Source organism: Echinops telfairi, unplaced genomic scaffold (assembly GCF_000313985.2).
Source record: "Echinops telfairi isolate 266 unplaced genomic scaffold, ASM31398v2 ScPeMD7_2291;HRSCAF=2852, whole genome shotgun sequence".
Taxonomy (NCBI): domain Eukaryota; kingdom Metazoa; phylum Chordata; class Mammalia; order Afrosoricida; family Tenrecidae; genus Echinops; species Echinops telfairi.
In genome coordinates, this window is record NW_022106189.1 from 7,455,519 (window position 1) to 7,462,709 (window position 7,191).

The following is a 7,191-nucleotide window of genomic DNA, read 5'->3' on the forward strand; positions in this document are numbered from 1 at the left end:
TTAAGTGGAGAGGAAATGTTTTGAGAATGATGAGGGCAATGAATGTACAAATGCACTTTACACAATTGATGTATGTATGGATTGTGATAAGAGTTGTATGAGCCCCTAATAAAATTATTTTTAAAAATGAGTTGTGTAATCACAATCAGTTCTAGTGCTCCCTCTCCCCTTCCCGGCTTCATGGTGTACTCCCCAAACCCCCTCACTCTCCATATTTCCCAGCCCCCACCCCTACATCCTTTATAAACCCTTCCATCAGTTATTATCTCCATGCATCCACTCCTTCTGTACCTGAAAAATGGGGAAACCCAATAGAAACAATAAAAAGCAAAAGAAAATAGTGGTAAGGATAAAATAATAATATAAAGATAAAAATATAAATAATAAGTAATATAGAAAAACATACTCAATATTTAAAAAGCAGGGGAGAAATTTTTGTCATGGAACACACAAGAGATGGTTTAACCTAGAACAAATTCAGGCTGGGTCAATAGGAAGGTCAGCCGACCAAGTATCAAGTTCTAGCAAGTTCAATCCAACATAATCAAGATTAAAATGATTTCTGTCTGATGGTTAGGCTGTTCGAGACCCTTGCCTGTGGCTAGTGGGGGTCTGCCAGCAGCTTAATCTAACTAGTTACTCTGCAGATGGGTTTTAGGCTTCCCTTGTCCTCCATAGCCTTCTCCCAATTGGGTGTTCATAATTTTATCTCTGATACTTTCCCCTTCATTATGTTTTAATTTTGTTACTGTCATCTTTGAGTCACACAAAGTGGTGTGCTTCTTCCATGTGAACTTAGTTGACATATTGTCTAGATGACTGCTTGTTTGAATACAAGTCTTTAAGACCCCAAACACTATTCTGGTTGATAGCCAGGCACTATCTGCTTTCTTCACCACACTTTGCTGTAGCACCCTTATCTTCAGTGATTTTTTCATGAAAGTGAGGATGGAGTAGGACCATGTTATCAGAACTAGCTGTTCTTAATTGGGACTATGGTTAAGTAGGAGCCCAGAATCCATCTGCATGTTCATGGGATATGCATGACTCAAGCTTACTTTGGAAGGTATAATATGACAAAATCAAAGCCCCTTAAGACAAACTACATCAATAACAGCAATAAATCAACCAGCAAATAAACAAAGGTGGGTGGTGTTAAAGGGAGGAAAACAAAAATCCATAGAAACCAAAAAGTACAGTATCGTCAATCATCCCCCTGGGGTATAAGGTGAATGCACTGATTACATCATCAATTTTACCAAAGACACAGCCCTCCAGACACTGTCAGTATGAGGAGTCTATACGAATATATGTCCACCCTGAACCACAACCCAGGAGTTGCTGGCCTACACAGTTCTAACTCCCATTCTATTGTGCTCTGTTTACTCTAAGTATGAGGATTGGTGCCAGGGGGGCCCTTCCTGGACCAGTTCTTCCAAGTGCAGATCCCTGCCCAGAAGTTCAAAACCTATTATGCCACTGTGAGGTGGCCATCTAGGTACTAAATATATAGTGATTCTGGGTCTCTTTCCACTGGACACCCACCAAGCCAGGGGTTCTCCCCAAGGTCCAATGACCACCATTTCCACAGTCCCAGGTCAGCCACTCTCTGCTTCCTCTCCCATCCAACTACCCCAGTATTCAGTCCAAGGTTGCAAGCAACTTTGAGGCAGACTCAGTACATTCCGCTGAGCCTCTGTGTTAAGTCCTTCTGGAGTAGCCCCTGTCTTATACCATGCTGCCTGCAAGGTCAGATTTCATAGTCATTATGGTGCTTACTCCATGGTGAAGGTTGGGTAGAAATATATTCATAGTGTCTACCCAGGAATATAAAATCTGGTCCATTGTTTCCCTACAATCCTTGGTTAGCCTCCCTTCCCAATGTGAGGTTACTTCTCCCCAATCAACCAACATACTCACCAAAAGAACTCTCAGCGTCTCATCTTCGCATGATTTACCAGCAAGATTCTCCTTCCATTCCTGTGCCCATTGATTTGCCCCATGCTTATCTCGATGCTGTGCAGCCTAGAGTGGGTAGTTATCTCCCATATCCCGCTCTTGACCTCAGGCAGTGTGAGGTCTCCTTTGTGAAGTGTGGAAAAGGGAAGTGATGTATGGTTCATGGCCGGTAGGCAGACTTCTCAACCTTTGTTGAGTAATTGGTTCCTAAAATTTGTTTAATTGGTGTTTCTTCTTATAGTAGTGGACTCATACAATATTTGTCCTTTTGTGATTGACTTACTTCACTCAGCATAATGGTTTCTAGGTCCTTCCATGTTGTATGGTGTTCCATGTTTCATCATTGTTTTTTAGGGATGCCTAGCATTCCATTGTCCATTCTTCCACTGTTGAGCCGTAGAGCTGCTTCCAGTTTCTTGCTATTGTGCACTGTGCTACGATGAATATGGGAGCACAAACCTCCACTCGTATTTTGTTTCTTAGCTCTTTAGGGTATATGCCCCATAATGTTATTGCTATATGTGTTAGTCTGGGTAGACTAGAGAAACAAACTCATAGATACTCATATGTGTAAAAGAGAGAGTTTTATATCGAGGGTAATTGTACATTAAGAAAGCATCAGAGGAGAGAACAATGGGACCAACGGTTTCAGGGGCACATGGGAGAGGGGAGGCGGGGAAAGAAAGTGAGTGTTAAAAAACCCAGGGACAAGGGAACAATGTTGAAGTGATCTAAAATCCATGGCAAGGGGGGTGTAGAATGCCTGATAGCTCTTGATCAAGGGCAATAAAACCGAGAGAAATTACTGAAACCCAAATGAAGGCCAAACATGATAGTGGGACAGGAGGAAAGTAAAAGGAAGTGGAGTAAAGAACTAGGAGGCAAAGGGCATTTATAGAGGTCTAAATACTGGCATGTACATATGTAAATATATTTATATATAATGATAGGGAAATAAATCTATGTGTGTATATGTATATGTTAAGTATCAAGATAGCAGACAGACATTGGGCCTCTACTCAAGCACTCTGTCAATGCAAGAACACTTTCTTCTAATAACCTGGCATCCTGTGATGCTCACCTTCCCGTCATGATAACTGAAGACAAAATGGATGCATAGCAAATGTAGCGAAGAAAGCTGATGGTGCCTGGCTATCAAAAGATAAAGCATCCGGGATCTTAAAGGCTTGAAGACAAACAAGTGGCCATCTAGCTGAGAAGCAACAAAGTCCACGTGGAAAAAGCACACCAGCCTGTGTGATCATAAGATGTGATGGGATCACTTATGAGGCATCAAAGACCCAGAACAAAAAAACATAGCAATGTGAATGAAGGGGAGTGCAGAGTGGACACCCAAAGCCCATCTGTAGACAATTGAACATCCCCTTACAGAAGGGTCCCAAGGTTGATATCAGGGGCTCAAGTGGGAAGAAAATGCTTTGAAAATGATGATGGCAGCATATGTGCAAATGTGGTTGACACACTGGATGAACGTATGGATTGTGATAAGAGATGTAAGAGCCCCCAATAAAAGTATTTGAATGGGAAAAAAAAGAAGAAGAAGAAAGGTCACAAAGAAGAGATGAGCCAGTCAGGGTACAGTATAGCACCAATGAAACATACAACTTTCCTCTAGTTCTGTTATCATGATCCCAGTTCTACCTTAAAAATCCAGCTAGACCAAAGCATGTACAGGTAAGAGCTGGAAATGCAGATAATCCAGGACAGATAACCCCCCAGGACCAATAATGAGAGTAGCTATACCAGGATGGGAAGGGGAAGGTGGGGGAAGAAAGAGGAAACAGATCACAGTGATCTACATATAACCCCCTCCCTTGGGGACAAACAACAGAAAAGTGGATGAAGGGAGAAATCAAAGGTTTCTGAGGGAGGGAGGGAGGGAGGGAGGGGGGAAATGATACCGAGGGCTCAAGCAGAAAGAAAATATCTTGAAAATGATGATTGCAACAAATGAACAAATGTGCTTGACACAATAGATGGATGTATGTATTGTGATAAGAGCTGTATGAGTCCCCAATAAAATGATTTTTTAAAATAAATAAATAAAAGTATCCCAACCCAGTCCAGTCCGAGCCCATAAGTGCGATAGTAGCCCATATGTCCAATACCAATCTATAAAGTCCTCTTCAGGTTCCCGGAAACACATGCAATGATGCCGGATGCAGGATGATCACAGGTCAGTGGGTAGAAAGTCTTTGGATCCAGTGGCCATATAAGCATCTCAGCGCTGGCAGGGGTCTCCACATGGCTTCTTCAGCACCCAGGGCTGCATCTGGGTAGGTCCATGTGGCTTCTCCTCAGGGATGTCTCACAGGGAGTCAGCCTTGTCAGTAGAGAGTCTCCAAGGGAGTAACCAGAGAGAGAGAGATAGTGCCTCCTGCCTCCAAGAAGGAATACAGAATTTCCCAGAATTCTCAGGGAAGACCATGCCCACCCAGAGGCCTCATTGCCTATGATCCGATTGACAGACTAGACTCCACCCCTTCACTCGTAATTCTCACAAATTGACACCAGATTATGCAACAACTACCATTCTATATCACATGGGATTTCAATTCTCAGTATCGCCATATCATTTTCCACCGTGACTGTGTGTTTTTGCAAGTCCACCAACAGTGTATAAGTTTTTCAATCTGTACATGGCTTCTCATTGTGGTTTTAATTTGCATCACCCTGATGGCTAGTGATCTTGGGCATTTTTTCATGTGTCTGTTAGCTATTTGCACTTCATTTTGGGTGAACTGTCTGTTCATATCTTTTTCCCATTTCTTAATTGGGTCTCTTGTTATTTTCTTATTGAGCTGTTGTATAGTTCTCTATATTTTGGTAATTAGCCCTTTGTCTGATGTGTCATTGGTTAAAAAAAAATCTTTCACTCTCCTGATGAAATTTTTTGATGTACATAAGTGATGTAATTTCAGCATGTCCCAATCCTCTGTCTTATCTTCTGCTGCGTGTGCCTCCACCATTATACTTGGTCGTCTATGTATGCCCTGCAATAGGGCTCTTAAGTTTGTTCCAGCCTTCTCCTTGATGATCCTGAGAGCTTTGGGGTTTACAATTAGGTCTTTAATACATTTTTATCCATGGGGAAAGGCATAGGTCTTGTTACATTCTTCTGAACATGGAAATTCAGTTTTCCAACACCATTCATTGAGGAGGCTGTCTTTCTCACATGGGATATTTCTAGGTCCTTTGTCAAAAATTAGGTGCCTGTAGGCTGATGCATGCAATGCTGGGTTTTTTGCTCTGATCCATTGGTCTATGTTTCTCTCATTGTACCAGTACCCAGGCTGTTTTGACTACTGTGGCTGTGTATTTGCTTTTTAGGTCAGGCGGTGCTAGGCCTCCTATTTGGTTCTTCTCTTTAAGAAGCTCTTTGCTTATCCTGGGCCTTTTTCCTTCCTGAAATTGGTAATTAGTTTTACCATTTCTTTAAAGAAGGTATTTGGGATTTGAATTGGTATTGCATTAGTATTTGTGGATTGTTTTAGGTAGTATTGTCATTTTCACAATATTAAATCTGCCTATCCATGAGCATGGGATATTCTTCCATTTACATATGTCCTTTTTAGTTTCTTATAGCAATGTTCTTTAGTTTTCTCTGCATAGTTCATTTGTTTCTTTAGTTACGTTTATTCCTAAGTATTTCATCTTTTGTGCAATTATTGTAATCCGTATTGATTTCTTAATGTCTTTTTCATAGCTCCCTTTGCTGGCATATAGAAATCCTATTGATTTCTGGTTATTAACTTTGAATCCTGCTACTTCACCCAATCCCTCGATTGCTTCCGGCAGGCTTTTTGTGGAGACTTTGGGTTTTCTATATACAGGATCATATCATCTGTGGATAGCAAGAGTTTCACTTCTTTGCCTATTTGTATTCCCTTGCTTTACTTTTGCTGTCTGATGACTCTACTTACGGTGAATAAGAGTGGTGACAGTGGACATCCTAGCCTGGTCCTGGTTTTCACTGGAAGTGTTTCTAGCTTTTCCCCATTGAGCATGATCCTGACTATTGGTTCCTCATCCATGGTTTTTATTGTGTTGAGGAATTTTCCTTTCAGTCCTATTTTGTTGACTGTTTTGAACAGAAATGGGTGTTAAATATTGTCAAATGCCTTTTCTGCATCTATTGATATGATCATGTGGTTTTGATTCTTGTCTTATTCATGTGGTAGATTGCATTGATTGTTTTTTGAATATTAAACTATCCCTGCATACCTGGAAAGAATTCCACTTGGTCCTGGTGAATTATTTTTTGATATGCTGCTGTGTTTTTCACCAGGATTCGCCAGGATTTTCTTGAGGATTTTAGCATCTATGTTCATGAGGGAAATTAGTCTATAATTTTCAATTTTGTGGGGTGTTTGCTTGGTTTGGGTATCAGTGTTATTCTCACTTCATAAAATGAGTTTGAGAGTTTTTTGTCTTTTTCTCTGTTTTGGAATAGTTTGCATAGTATTGGTGTCAGATCTTCTTTGACTATTTGGTAGAATTCCCCTGTGAAACCATTTGGTCCTGGGATTTTCTTGACTGGTAGTTTCTTAATGACCTGCTCTCTTTCTTTTTTTGCTATGGATTTGTTAAGCTTTTCAATATCTGTCTGAATTAATTTGAGTGGGTGATGTGTTTCTAGGTATCTGTCTATTTCTTCTGGATTGTCAAATTCGCTTGAGTACAGTTTTTCATAGTAATGTGTTATTATTCTTTTTATTTCATTTGCACCTGTTGTAATGTCTCCATTTTCATATCTTATTCTGGGTATTTGCATCTTTTCCTCTTTCTCCTTTGTTAAGTTTGCCAGTGGTCTATTTTGTTAATCTTTTCAAAAACCAGCTTCCTGTCTTGTTGAATTTTTCCTTTTTTCCCCATATAATTTATTTCTGCTTTGGCCTTTATGATTTCTTTCCATTCTTTATTAGAGAGATTGTGTTGCTGTCCTCATACCAGTTCTTAAAGGTGTTGTGTTGATGTTAGATTTCTCTTCTCTTTGAATGTGTATGATGATGGCTATAAATTGGCCTTTGATTACTGATTTCACTTTGTGGTGTTATGTGCGAGTGTTTAATTATGTTATGTGGTACAGTAGAGGGGTGAAAGACAGTTTGTATTAAGTATCTGGGGGCATGTGTTAGTTCAGGTGTAAGGGGAGCACTCAAAAAGTGGGGAAAGACAGCAAAAGGAGAAGTAGGTAAAAAAGAATTGGTA